Source organism: Prionailurus viverrinus, chromosome B2 (assembly GCF_022837055.1).
Source record: "Prionailurus viverrinus isolate Anna chromosome B2, UM_Priviv_1.0, whole genome shotgun sequence".
Taxonomy (NCBI): Eukaryota; Metazoa; Chordata; class Mammalia; order Carnivora; family Felidae; genus Prionailurus; species Prionailurus viverrinus.
This window is the reverse complement of record NC_062565.1, coordinates 89,009,034-89,024,555: the sequence shown is the minus strand read 5'-3', so window position 1 is coordinate 89,024,555 and position 15,522 is coordinate 89,009,034.

Below are 15,522 nucleotides of genomic sequence, written 5' to 3'. Positions count from 1 at the left end.
TGTAACCAGTCTTTCTTCCCTTGTTCCGTGGATCACCTCCTCCATGGGAGGTGGTGGGGAGGGCGGGGGGGGGGGGGAGCTTGATCCGAGCTCTGTGGGAGAACTGAGGTCTTGGGAGATGGAACCAAGAGAGCACTGGGCATAAATCCTGGCAACAGATTGCCCCTTCCCACTCAGTTTTTAGCCATGCACATGTGTACTATTTGAGTACATATCACTGGTGAGCTGGGGATCTGTTCCTTCAGAGAGCACAATCTGGGAACAACTTTCCTCATTTACATAGAGTAGAGTAGAGGGAATACTAATTAAATCTGTATATCTGCGGCATATCCGTCTATCTTAATAGTCTACGCTTTCACCAGATAGGGGGGTGGAGGGAGGATGGGAGGGTGCTGAGTCAAGAGACTTTCTGAGGTTCCTTACTTCCAGCTCACACAACTGGGTTTTAAGGGGACTGAGTCAGTGATTTTGGCTGACTCACTTTATCATTATTTAAAATGGCTTAGTCTGGAGGTGGGCACTTTTGTATTTTGGGTCCCATGTCAAAGTTAAGGAAACTTTCTAACGTTCATGGAATTATGTTTTCCAGACCAATATCCTGCTGAGGAGTTGTACAAGAACATAAGACACCAGCTTTATAGTCCCATTTCTTGAAAACCATACCATCGCCTGGTTGCATTTGACTAAATTTGCCTTATGGGCCATGCAGGTGCCCCTCAGGTTCTCTGGGGTAACGTTAGAAATAGAACAGCCTGTGGAAACTGTCGCCAAGTGAATAAAGGCTTGATGTGATATCCAAAAAGCACTCATTTGCTCTCTCCAGACCTCACATAAGTTTGTTAAATTGGGAAAGCTCAGCAGGTGGTGTGTCTGAAATCTTTTTTTTTTTTTTTCTTTTCTTTTCTTTTTCTTTTGCACTTGATTCTGGCTGCTCTTTGCCAAGACGTGATGCTTTGAAACTGACACAAAGACAACTGAGAGGCTGCTTGGTCAAATCTCCGGTCTCCAAACAGAGGGCTGCTTCTCTTCGAGAGTGAAACGCTAACCCTCGCGAGGCAGTAATTACTTTCTAAGTAGTCCAGCTCTGTCTCCGTGGAGGAGATTTTAGTTAAATGGCCCTGAGCTCTAAGCCTCCAGCCACTGAAGAACTCTTACTTGTAGTACAGATGGGATCCTCCCTGAAGGAAAACCTGAAGTATTCTTCTAAAGATCAAATACCTGTTATTTGCACTCACATCTCTGTAGAAAGAGAATAAGCGCTAGCCTTCCCACAGTGAGCATTCACTCACATTCCTGTCTGCATCTTCCTCCTTCCGTGGAACCTTGCCCGAGGTCACCTTCATTGCAAATCACTGGGATCAGGCAGCTGCCAGTTCTGTCTCACAACTAGCTTTTGGCTGGCTGGGGGCTTCTGCACTCTTAGTTTGGAATGAATGCTTATGGCTTTTCCCACTTTCCAGATGGGGCCTTTGCTTTCTGCTCACTCTCTTCGACTCTATTTATCTGCTTCCTCTTCCCCAGGGTGTCCCCAGTCTAAGCCATCTATGGCTCTTAGTGCAGTTCATAGCCTGCCTCCATGCATTGGTCCATGTTTTATCTAATGTTCAAATGAAAATTAAAACCATCTCTCTTCAAGGAAACTTCAAGAATATAGGGAATGCTCTTCTGACTTAATTCTGTCTCACCGCAGTCTTCATATCTGAAGCCCGTTTTTGCAGACAAGAATGCTGTCTGTCTCCGGTTCTCTGCCTGAGTGAGTCCCTGAAGGCCCCATCAGGGCACTTCTTCCACAGCTGCTCTGAAGAGGCTGGGCGGAGCTTGATGCTGGTGACTTTGCCTCTTGTCTTTCTCCCTAGGACACTGCCCAGTGCCCGGCAATACAGTTCCGCTGACTAGATGAAATCGGAAAATTTCCTTCTTGGTGCCTTAGGTATTCAATCAGAGGACCTGGGCAGAGGCTGGCTTTTAGGGAGGAGATGGGACTGAGACAGGGGCTCTTCAGCAAGACTGCCTCTAACTGAGCAATGGCAGATGGGAGAAGTGGCCCGCAATCTTGGTTTACTCTTTCCCTAGTCCTCTTTTGTCCAAGTCTGTTCTGTCACCAAACACACTGCCATGGATTGTCGGTGGAACTGGAGCCAGGGATTAGAAAGGAAGAGGGAGGAAAGCAGGGAAATTTGGAGGGAAGATAGGAGGGGATGGGGATTTTCTGAGGCAGCCAGTCAGGGTGTATGGAAGATGGATTTGTGTCAATGAGGAGCTACTTGCTGGTAGAATGCTCCTGGATGGGAGGCCCTAATTCCACCCGAAGCAAGCCTGCAAGCCACCATAGTCTGTTGCTGGGGGGGGTGGTGGGGGGGGGTGGGGGGTGGGGGGGTGGGGGGTGGCTCCCCTCCTTCCTCACAAAGCTCTTCTCTGTGTGAGATTATCCCCACCTTTCTGGTCCTGTGTTCCCTTCAAACAAAGACCCATAATTACCCTAAGCTAGGATAGATCTGGGATATACACAACCTTTGACAACTGTCTCTTTTGGGGAAATTTCAGTATTCTCCAAGTATTAGCCTGCTTAGGCTTTCTGAGCCTGGGAACTTTCCTAATCCAATGCATGCCAATGGGTGGTCCTTAATAGCCCCTCCCATTTGGTCTCTTTCAGCAAATCTCATGGGTGGGGCTAGAAGAAAGGATAAGGCATTTTGACTATTACCTCCTCTAGCTTGAACTTTTCATAGGAAAGAAAAAGAACTCATTGATTACTAAACCTTGAAGTCACTTGGGCCTTTGTTTTTTTAATTCATTCAGTGGAAGTATTTATTTAAAAAAAAGAAAGAAAAAACAACCAGCTACATGAATTGGCATTGCAAGTACTCATTTCATGTTTATAATTGTTAAATTAAAAAAAAATTGAATGAACCTTTCAAAGTGAATAATTTTTTATTTGAATTCTACATCCTTATGTATTATGTAACAATTAGTAATGATGTGATGGATAATTTTCTTTGGAACAGTTCCTGATTCCATTACTCAACTACTCGATCGACCAGTAATTATGAATCATATCTTTAATTAGCTGCTGCTCTTCAGAAACATATGAAAGCCAAGGGCATAAAGTAATTGGCATAAAAGTTTTCCTAATTAATTTATCTGTCCATGTAAGTAACCAGGGCTAGAGTCTGGGGATCATTTATAACTCCGGGAAGGCCAGCCCTAAAACTCACTGTCGAAGGAGATTTATATTTGTGAATTACAAAAAGACAACAAGCCACAAAATTGCATTATCCCCCGACTCTAACAATACAGCCCATAATGTGCCGTTCAGAGATGAGCAAAAAGTTCCTATTGATCCAATTCATTTTCATCATATCCTCCAGTGAATCTTTCAAATCTCTCTTGCCTTTTCCTCATTCAACATTGTAACAGTAATCAAGCACATTAAGCAATTCATTAAACAACAGCCCCGCTGACCACAGGGAGTTCTGCAGCTAACATTCATTAGGCAGCCAATAACTTTATTTAAGTAGCAAAGGGCTTGGGAGTAAAAACCAGCTCCTTTGTTTCTCCGCAAGGAAATGCACATTTCAGCAATGAGCAAGGCCCGTGCCCTCTGCCCACAAGGTGCTTTCAAATGAGGATCTGTCTCTGCATAAAGCAAAATTAGGGTAGGGTTGAGGTGTCCTGATTATGTTCTCTCCTTGCCAAAAAGGCAGTCCAGGACTTAGCTCACTGCTGAGCGTGGCCATGGAAGATTTATGTCTGGTCTGGAAACAGAATGTTCAAATATTGATATTTGGGTGCCAGATTTCCAGATCTGACTTTAAAAATGCTAAATGATGGTTGTGTGGCTTCAGAGAACCCTGGCTGGCTTTGTGTGGTAATAAAAGTGATGGATGCATTTTCTCTCTTGACAACAGAAAGAGAACTGAAATAACAAAAGTAAGTAGCACAAACTGTTTTCTTCAAAACATAATTAGAGGCATCCTAGAAAAGTCCTACACATCCTTCTGAGGTTTGGGGGGAGTCCTGGGGAGATAGTAAAGGAGGAAGTAACTAGAAGAGTGGAACCAAGACTGTGCTTTGCAGAGAAAGGGCATCTTGCCAGTTGCCCCTTGGGGTTTGGGTTTCTTGTACTGCTGTCCTTGAGCACTTTTCGTTGTCTGGTAAACTCTTTCTTTATGGAACAACTTGAGAATGTTGTTGTATAGGTTAAGTCGCCATAAATAACACCATCTATGGTTAGAAGAAACTATTTTCAGAAAGGATTATTTTTTTTTTTTTCCTTGAGGGGACCGAAGGAAATCCCTTTTCACAAGTTATTATTTTATTGCCTGAAGAGTCAGTCTCTGGGGGAAACACAGAAGAGAGTTGCATTTCTAAGACTTTCCTCCTACCTCGAAATAGTGGGCTATGTGTCAGGATTAACCTTCATTTGGTAAGTTTTCTTCTTAATTCACAAAATGCGCTTTTCTTCTAAACCTTTAGTCTCATGGGTAAGGTGTTGGCATCATGCTCTCTAGCCTTTATCTATTGATTACGCTACTGACATTGTGCCATCTGTAAATAAAATTAAATCGTTCTGGTTTTCGAGTCTACTCTGCAGTACAGCTAATAAAAGCAGGCTACATAACAGGCCTGATGTATGAGTCCTTCTCTGTGACTGCCATATTGGATATCTGGGTTGAGAATGGGGCTCGTTTCAGTGCGTGGGTCATTTCTAAGATCATTCTCAGAGCTTCTGACAAAGGGGATTAGCTGTGAGGCAAGAAGCAGAGCAAGACCCTGGGTTAGAGCAAAGGGGAGACCAAGGCTCAGAGCTGGGTGAGAATAAACCACCAGAGTGATGCTTCCAGAAAACAGTAAGGACCTAAAATTATCACCTTCGCAGAAAGTGTTTTAAAAGAAAATGAGCAAGTGCACAAGTTTTACTTCCTCATGGATTTACAACAAAATCAATTTTGTATCCTGTAAACATTAACTTCAAATACGTTTTGAAACCCTGTAATCTGGCATTTTGGTCATAACAATCGTGTATAGAATTTTAGGTTTCAAAATGGAACAAAATGTTGTGTCTCCTTAGTTGTACCACCAGGGTTGCCACACTCAGGCTACGGCTGAGAGCTAAAAGGAGAAGAAAAAATAATTGTAGTGAATCAAAGACAGTATTGCTGAGGACATAGAAATCAGAGTGAAATGTGGCTCTGCCCTGAGATTTAAATCCCCTTTAACCATGAACTGTTGCGGTTGAATTCATCTTTAATGCCAATATGCTGAATATAGTCATATCCTCTCTCTGGGTGATTCCCTGTGTTATGTTACTTTCTTGTCCTAATGTTTAGAAATATTGCAGATAACCATTCAGGAGTCCTACTTAATAAAAATGGATAGGGATAGTCAAAGTTCTTTGAAAAGAATTACTTTTAAAAAATGAATCTTCGGTGACATTTGGCCTTCATACTACTTAATAATAAAAAAGACTATCACTGTTTGAATGTATAATAAGCATTATAAGTTCCCAGGCGCTGTGATAACAGCTTTGCATGCAGTATTTCATTTAATCCTCTCAATAACACAATGAAGCAAGTACTACTATTTTTCCTATTTTAAAATTGATGAATCTAGGGATTAGAGAATTTATATGATTTATCCAAGATCCAGTAGTGGCTAGAGCTGGCTAATATTAGCTCGGGAGGACTGATTGTGCTTATCTTTTCTCGGCTCCCATGTTTAATGACTTCATGGTGGTCACTTTAAATTGAACAAGGTGGAATCATTTACTCCAAAGAAATGGGCAAATACTACAGTTGAAGGTCCCTCACACCCCAAAACCATTTATGAGCAGACCACTTCCAAGATCATGCAGATGGCAAATAATAGGGCCACACCTGGGAAGCATGTTTGCCAGACTTTAGAGCCCATATTTTTTACTGGGATATTAAACCACCTTGCTAAATTATCAGTAAGCTTACGACATTTACTGAGCACCCTTTTTCCCTAAAAAAAAGCTGTATTTGATGCTTTGAAGCTAGTATTGATTTTTCCTAAGTTGGGGAGACCAAACTCCAAACTAGGAACACATTTAAGGACATTCAGCTGGCTGTATGTCCGCACAGTCTGGCCAGATCAGCTGAGAGAGGAAACTCTATTCAATTGTCCTCAATTCCTCAGTTATACTTTCACAGAGGCACAGATGAGGTGGTTACTTCTCCAGAACTCCCTTCATGGATGTTGACAGAGTAGGAAAATTATAGACGTCAGGGTTGCTAGATACACTTCAGTGGGAACTAATAAGATCAAAATAGGGGTATAGACATAGGGTGGGCATCGCCTATGTGAAATGATCAGTACCAGTCACTGTAGGGGTTATGAAAAGGATAGGAAGAAATTGTTGAGCTTTTATTTTGTAGATGTGTTATAGGTATCATGGTATGTTTAAAAGATTCCCTTTCGGGGCGCCTGGGTGGCGCAGTCGGTTAAGCGTCTGACTTCAGCTCAGGTCACGATCTCGCGGTCCGTGAGTTCGAGCCCCGCGTCAGGCTCTGGGCTGATGGCTCAGAGCCTGGAGCCTGTTTCCGATTCTGTGTCTCCCTCTCTCTCTGCCCCTCCCCCGTTCATGCCCTGTCTCTCTCTGTCCCAAAAATAAATAAACGTTGAAAAAAAAATTAAAAAAAAAAAAAAATAAAAAAATAAAAGATTCCCTTTCTTTTGGAAATGACAGTACTGAAATATTTTCAGATGAACAGATATATTGCCTTCAGTTTGTTTCAAAATAATCTGAGGGTGAAGGAAGTTGGGGATATAGGTGAAAGTATAGATGAGGCAAGATTAGCCATAATTCAGTCATTTCTAAACCTGGGTAATGGGTACCCAACAGTAAAATGGGTTCATTTTACTAATCCTTCTTTTTATGTTGTTTGAAATGTTCTCTAATAAAAAGCAAAACAAAGAAACAAATTATTGGACCGCAAAAATGCAATTTAGTGTTGTAAGAGCAAAGTACAGAACTTATGCCAAACCTATGCTGAAGCACATCAAAGTTTATGGATATTAAAATAGGGAAGCAGAATCTTAATGGGAAACTAAATATGCAATGGTCAATCTTGACAGACCCTATTCGATAGCTAACAAGACTGACTAAAACAATAATGAGAGGCAGTATGGGCAACGGTTAAATAGCTACTAAATAGTTATTTATGTCCAATGAATGAACGTCACATGTCAAGTGTTTTAACAGACATCCCTTTTTTTTCGCATTAAGTTATCAGTCAGGGCTATTACAATTGTTTTTCTTTCATCACTTTAGTTTTCAAGTTCAGCTTCCTCACACAAAAAAAGGAAGACAGCTGCTTAGATGTACGAATACAATTGTTGGGAAGGAAAATTTTTCCCTTTACTTTTCGCGATTCTTTGGTTGGTAAATTGCTATAGGACAGATTAACAGGAGAAAAATAAATATAATTATGTATGTACAGGAGCCTCATTAGGATATGAGACTCAAGGACAAATCAAGCAATTTAGGCTGATATGCCATTCTGAGCTAAGGAATGGGATACAGACCAAGGCTTCAAAAGAAAGGACGGTAATTCACAGGACATTAAGAAAAGCAGATGTTTGGTAAGTAGATGTTTGCCCTGCCATACAGAGATGTTATTCAGAAAAAGAATTTTCTCTGCTAATAGCTCTCTTCTGGGCCACACCCACTATCTAAATTCTTTTAGGTAGTTCAGAGAGGTAAAAGTTTTTCTTGAGTCTTCTGGGTTTTGATTGCCTTCAGTTCAAAATAGTCTACATGCCAAAGTGGCATATTTTGGGGTCACATAATCTGGCCTCCTCACAACTTTTTCTAAACACTGAGCGCTTATACGGGATTTTCTGTAGCTTTTGAACAAAGACCACTGCATTAAAATAGGATTGGCCATGGGGCACCTGAGTGGCTCGGTCGGTTGAGCATCTGACTGGCTTAGGTCATGATCTCACGTTGTAGGTTTGAGCCCTGCATCTGGCTCTGTGCTGACATCTCAGAGCCTGGAGCCTGCTTTGGATTCTGTGTCTCCCTCTCTCTCTGCCCCTCCCCTGCTCATTCTATGTCTCTCTAAAAATAAAATAAAAAAACATTAAAAAAATTAAATGGGATTGGCCATTCTTTGTCATCCAAATACACATGTGTTAAAATGGTGAAATTTTGACAGCTTTTACCAGTCACTACATTTAATAAAATTTCAATGTCAACTTTTAAAGTAAACTCTTAGATAAGTTTGAAAGCTTTCTCTCTAATCATTACCTTTTCATTACTGATGAATCTTTACTCTCTTCTTATATGCAGTCCTTGATAGAATTTTCCTTTTACACTCACCAATCTTATCTGGAGTTGGAGATAAAATGTTTCTCAGACTTTGACAGCACTGTATTTGAGGTGAGCTAGGGGTTAAGGACCTGATCACTTTTCTCTCAGCAATGGTACTGACTTTTCTTGGTTTCAGCCACATACAATTATCCTCACTACGATTGCTAAAATTAATTTTAAAAAGGTCTTCATTTTCAGCTCTCCACCACCAATCAGCTAAAGAGGTTTGGGTTGCTTCTCCAGCTCCTTGGCTTTGCTTTTCTCCATAAGGAGACAATATTCCTTTGCTTAGGAGTATGGGACTGACAATGACGTTGCCACAGTTTGAAAGAAGTATTTTCCTACACCTTTCCTTCTTAAATGCGTTCAGTCCAACTTCTCTCACTCATAAACTGTCAGAGAAAAGGAAAAGTCATTTATCTTAGATATGCAAACATTATGGCTTTTCCTTAAGAGTCGCCACTTATTTGGTGCTTTCTTCGGATCAGGTACTCTGCTGGATGTTTTATTATTTTTTTCCCCAAATTTGTATTTAAATTCTAGTTACTTAACACACAGTGCAATATTGGTTTCAGGAGTAGAATTCAGTGATTCATCAGTTGCATACAATACCCAGCCCTCATCACAAGGGTCCTCTTGAGTCCTGACAAGGGTCCCCCATCTAGCCCATCCCCCACCTCCCTCCCTCCATCAACCCTCAGTTTGTTCTCTATCTTTAAGAGTCTTTCATGGTTTGTTTCCCTCTACCTGCCCCCATATGTTCATCTGCTTTGTTTCTTAAATTCCACATATGAGTGAAATCATGTGGTATTTGTCTTTCTCTGACTGACTTATTTTGCTTAGCTCCATCCCAGTTGTTGGAAATGGAAAGATTTCATTCTTTTTAATGGCTGAGTAATATTCCATTGTGTGTGTGTGTGTGTGTGTGTGTATACATATATATATATATATATATATATATATATATATACACATATACGGACATTTGGGCTCTCTACATAGTTTGGCTATTGCTGACAATACTGCTATAAACATCAGGGTGCATGTACCCCTTTGAATCTGTATTTTTATATTTTTTTGGATAAGTACCTAGTAGTGCAGTTGCTGGATCATAGGGTAGTTCTATTTTTAACTTTATGAGCAACCTCCATACTGTTCTCCAGAGTGGCTGCACCAATTTGCCTTCTGCTGGATGTTTTAAATACATTAGTGTTTAGTATTTGGTTATTATGTCTCTTCAAAATATAAGGGACTGGGGATGAGGGAGACAGAGCTAGAATCACTTGTCCAACCAAGAGTACAGAAGTAGTAAATATTGGAGGCAGAATTCAAACTCAGTTTCCTCTGACTAGCCTGGGCTTGTTCCTGTTGTCACATCTATTATCTAGTTACATGTTTTCAGTTGGTTCTTTTTAGCAACAGTTCTCATTCTGTTCTTTCTCACTCAGTATGAATTATATCCAAATAGCCAAGTTTATCTAACATGAATCAGAAAACACTGCTTTCTTCACAGACAGGGATCACTATTTTATAGTAGTCTTCAAAGAGCAATTTACCCTCACCATAGTGCTCAGTTAATTATCGGCTTGGTAGTTTAATATTTGTGAGCAGTTGTGTTTCAACCTAAGTAATAAAATAAGAACCTACACACTGTTTCCATCTTCAAGATGTTTACAGGAGCATGGACAATCTACCACATTCTTCCTCCCTGCCAATGTTAGTTCCAGGAGATTGACTCTCCTTTTAAATTTGTTTTGTATTTTAAAGAAGCATTTAAAGAGAAAAAAAAATGTCAGTAGAAACAGGAATTGTTAGATGAAAACTTAAAACAAATGAAAGCTCTCATTTTCCCTACCTGGATGGTGGGATTGTCTGCATGGAGAATAAGAATGGGAGGAGCGATGTGTGAGTATGAACAGAAATGCAGAGAACGAGTATGTTTTTATGAGACTGTGGCCAAGGGAGTCAGGGAGAGCAGTCTAACTGGTGTTAAGAGCTATGGAAATGAAACTGAGCGAGTTAGATGGCTTTGAAGTAGAATCAAGTAGTCAAAGAAAAAATTTAAACCAGGCACTTGTGAAAGATGGTGAATTCTTATGGAAATTTCAGACTGTTCTTAGGTAAAAGAATAAAAGTAGAGAAGTCATGAGGAATAAGGATAGAGTAATAGAAATCCAACTATGGGAAACCTTCATTTGGGAAGTAGATTTTAGTATGACAGTGTAACTTCCAGAGATACTTGTAGGAGAATTTGGGGACCACATGACTATTGGTGAAAGACATATATATGCAATCATTGGGTATGAATGATAGTGATGACTTTGAGACTGAGTGGAAAGGCACACTGGAAGAGAATTAAGAGAAAGACCAGAATTCAGTCTATATACTCCCAAGTCGGACAGGACAAGACTTTCAGCCTTTATATGAAAGACGTGAGAAGATATAGCATTGAACAGCTAGGCAAAAGTGAATATTGAAAGGTAAATCTAGAAGATAGATGTGCAAATCATCAAAAATTAAGCCTCTCAGATTAGTTTATAGCTTGCTTCAAGTTAAGATGGACTTTCTGTCTACAATGCCTCACAAGTGGCTGATATGCCAACATTTTTGTAGCATTCTAGAGAACATAAAATGCTCTGTGTTCCTTCCTTCAATGAGATTTGGGATTAAAGACCAATCAAACTGTCCAAGTAGAACAACTATGGTGATTTTTTATTAGTGATAGTGAAAAAATATGATAAAAAACATCTGGAATAAAACATGTTCTACTGATTAGATATATTCCCCTGGCTGCCATATGCACAGAAAGACATGAATTACATGTGTATATAAAGCTGTGAATATATCTTGGCATATCTCCTGGAAGAGAAGCCAAGTTTTATGTATCTATCTATACATACAAACATATAGATACACATATATACATACTGCATACAGAGTTGTGTTATATGGCGCTGAGACATTTGTTTAGTCCATTAGACACTAACAAGCTATTGAATAAGTAAAATCAGAAGACAGTGCCAATTGAACCTTCTGTGTCTGCCATACTGGATGTGCAGACCTGCCTCAAGGCAGGAAGATAGACTTCTGCTTAGTACCAAGCTGTGTACCCTGTGACACTCTATAAACATTTGTTAACTGACTGGCTGACTGGCTGACTGACTGACTGTCTAGATGACTTCTCACCATTCCTTTCAGCCCATCTGAAATAAGGCCAAGGTGGATTTTAATGTCAGAGAATGCCCAGGTAGAGAGTAGAGAAAGACTAATATATTCACACTGGTGACTGAAGATATAAAGGGGCCAATGTGCTATCTACATACCCTCTCTCTTAAATTGCTGATACTGAATGAGGTAAGACCCAGGCCCCTTTAGGTTTAATTATTGGAAGCACCTGAAGGACTTTGTTATAAAATGATGGGTCCTGTAACTGAGCCTTGTGGCTGAGGAGTTGAGAATGGCAATGGCATATTTAAGTACACAAATTCTGTTTATCTAATGATCCTAAGAGCCAAGTTGGAGGCACAGGCAAACAGTACTCAAAATAATCAAGAAAATATCGGGATTCAGCTTTATATGTTCTTTCAAAATGAAAAAAAAAAAGACTTCTTGTTGAGATCCAAGAGAATACTTTTTTCTTCTCTTTCATTTTTGAAGTTCTTTATTGATTCTAAGGCTATTCAGGGATATCTAATATTTTCCACACCCAGTCTTTTTATTTCCTATCACTAACATATTTTCCCATTTTTAATTAGTCCATTGATTTTTAAGAGCTGCAAATGCCTTATAGGAAAACTTTGAATAACATCCTCCTTAGAAGTAATTCTTTTTTGTGTCATTTATTTTCTACATTTCTAATGTATTTTACTTCTAAAGTAATTTATATAAGGTACTACTAAAAATAACAGCATCTGGATTTCTGATTGCTTGTTTCATCTTTGATGATGGCTACTCCCAACCAATATTGTATGTTTCTCTTCCAGACATCTTAAGTAAATGTTACTTTTGAGGAAACATTTATCCATAAATATTATTATTGGGGCATAAGTAAAGATTTTCTGTTTACCAATTTAACTGATCTTAATCTATTACTGCCTACCCTTAGGGTATTATCACATAATTACAAATATTCCAAGAATAATCATGAATTGATAAAACTTCTATAACTATGTTTCTGGATATGTGTTTTCTGTTTTACTTTTTAAAGTAGGAATCTATGCTTACAGATACTTAATATATTTGCAATGTTCATGACACACACAATGACACACACACATACATAATATTTCTGAAATTGATATAATATATAAAAACTAATTTAAAATATTGAAACAATCATATTCAGTATGAGATTGAGTCGCAAAAACCAATAAAATATTTTTAAAAGTTTCTTTGCAGATGCTTTAAAAAACTTCACTAGGTCTTTTATTTTATGCTCTTCAGATACATTGTTAGGTTTTTCTGATTACTTCCTCTGTCCTAAACATCAGTGGACTCTTGGTCCTTTAGGAAAGGCCAAAATTTAAGAGTCTGAAGTGAAGTTTATATAGAGATTTTCTGTTCAATCAGTGTGTTGCTGATCCGGGTCCCTAAGTCTTACCCCATTACTATGTAAAATCTAAACATTTTCCTATTGTTTATCTGCCTATAAATGTTTGGAAGACTAATTTATTAGCCTGAATATGTGGTTTATAAAGTAGTTAGAGTTCTCTGAAAGACACAGTACAAATGATTAATCTGGACTTATTTTGACTAAAATCTCCTGGAGTTGTTATCATTACTAACTGTATTGAGAAAAAGTGAGGCCCAGAAGTTGGGGGAGGCAGATATTATATTCTCAGAGCTGGAAGTTACATTGAATTTCATAGAATCCAATCATGTGAGTGAAAGAGTGACCTGGGTCTAGCTTTTCAACTTGACAGAGACTCCATTTCAAAAATCAGGACATATATGTATTTTAATTATTTAAACCTAAGATGGGGGAGGGGTGCTTGAGTAGCTCAGTAGGTTGAATGATTGACTCTTGATTTCAGCTGAGGTCATGATCCTAGGGTTGTGGGATTGAGCCCTGCGTCAGGCTCTGTGCTGAGTGTGGAGCTTGCTTGGGATTCCCTCTCTCTCTCTCTCTCTCTCTCTCTCTCTCTCTCTTTTCTTCTTCCCTCCCCACCCCCCCTCCCGTCATGTGTGCTTTCTCTCAAAACAAAACAAAACAAAAAACAAAAAACAAAAACAATAACAACAACAACAAAAACGCAAAACCAAACAAACAAAAAAACCAAGTTGAGGGAAGCAACCACCTGCAGAAATTTTCTAAAGTTCATTTGAATGCAAAACTGCTTTATAATTGAACATTTTCATGTCTTTATTACAAAACCATGAAAGTTTAGCCCTCTTGGTTACTTGATTTTAGAAGTTTGAAGTTGAATTCTACTAGCCTATGCTGAAGGTGAAATTAGTTTGGGCTCTGGGAATTTTCATTTATCAGGAACTAGTTTAAAGCATGAAAGGCACAAGAAAGTCTGATCATTGGCCCACATAGAATTTATCATATCTTTATAAGGAAATGTTTAGGAAGAGATATTTTATACCTATTCAGGGGAACATTCTGTGAATTTTTGAGTTATGCTTGGCAGAAACTTATAGAAAGGGATTTTGATGGTGGCTATAAAATTAGTTGGACAATGTGGTCACAGCTGTATAGACCAAAAATCTTAACAATTGAATTTCAGCCCTTTAAAAGTGATAGTTTAAGCTATCAGGTAAATAGTAATCTTTTTATATATTGATCAGTAAAAAAAAGAAAACAATGTTTTATAAATAATATCAGAGGAAAAAGATCATATAAAATGCTTGTGTATTGATATTATGATTCAGTTAACGTCTCTGGATTTAAAACCCTCCTTCCCCATTATTCTGCTAGTGTGGTAGAATCTTAGGGAATGCATGTTTCTTTATACAAGGTTTTTGTTCCTTCCAGCCAGTTCTAGGTAAACCCCTAGTTCTTTTTTCTCAAACTTTATACATACTCTAGTTCCTACATCAAAGCACCATTGACTGAAACTATATAAAATCCTTGGCCTCCAACCAGAGAAGGCCTAAATGCAGGAAAGTAAGTATAAATTAAAGTGACAGGGTCTCAGCAGTGGAAATTAGTGCAACTCTTCTAATTGCATGTCTAGCCTGAATGATGGGATACTTAATTCTTACACATCCCAGACAATTGCTTTATACTAACATGAGCTCTGGGAAAAAGGCAGATTCCACAGACATATGGAGCAGTAGATGGAGTGGAAAAATAAATCAGAGACCCTAGACACTCTGGGAAAAAAAAATGTTTTATCTACATTGTTAATAAAGGTGTTGCCACAGTTTAAGCGATGTGGATACCAGGGTCCTCGTGGTCCGTTCTTTCCATAAAAACTGAACGTTAAATAGTCCAATGGCAGCGCTCCAACCTGCCTGTGTTAACTCTTGTGTGGCAAAACAACAACAAAGCACGTTAGTAAAACGTTAGGTAAAGCCATCGTTCTCTTAGTCAAAAGCAAGGACACATGCCTAAATATGAATCCCAAGGGACAAATGGATCTGGAACAACAGCATCCTCTTCTCCCACTACTGTAAGAACTGCTAATAAAAGCCTTCAAAACTAGCATGGGTTCTTATATCTATTTAACCTTTCGCCCCAAGAAGCAAAGAGCATCTGGTTAAGTGGAGAGTAAAAGCGCAGCAACTTTTCATTATCAGAGCTCACAGGCAGAGTGTGGGAAGCTGGAGCTGCCAAGCCTGGGTTAAATGCTTGTTGCCTTCACTGCCTGAGGCCATCTAGCGTGTTTAGAAATGATTAAGTACTGCAGCCTAGAAAGGACCTGTCCTGAGCGTTCATCTCTGACTTCCAACAGAAAGGAGAGCCTGGCAATGACAGAGGCAGATGGATGAGTCTCATTAGTATGGCGAGGCAGCGAACCAGACTGCCTTCACAGAGCTGTCCAAAAAGAGGGAGCAAATTAAAATAGGATCTGGGAAAACCAATGAGCAAGTGTTTTAACTCTCTGCTACCTGGTTTCTTCAGCTGGGAGGTTATATAGCTGGCTTGGCTTCCTCTGAAATGCCTCTGCAACCATGAAATGAGAGAATGGCTTTGCAGACTCACACAGTTCCGGTCCACTGTCTTTTTGCATCCTTTAGAA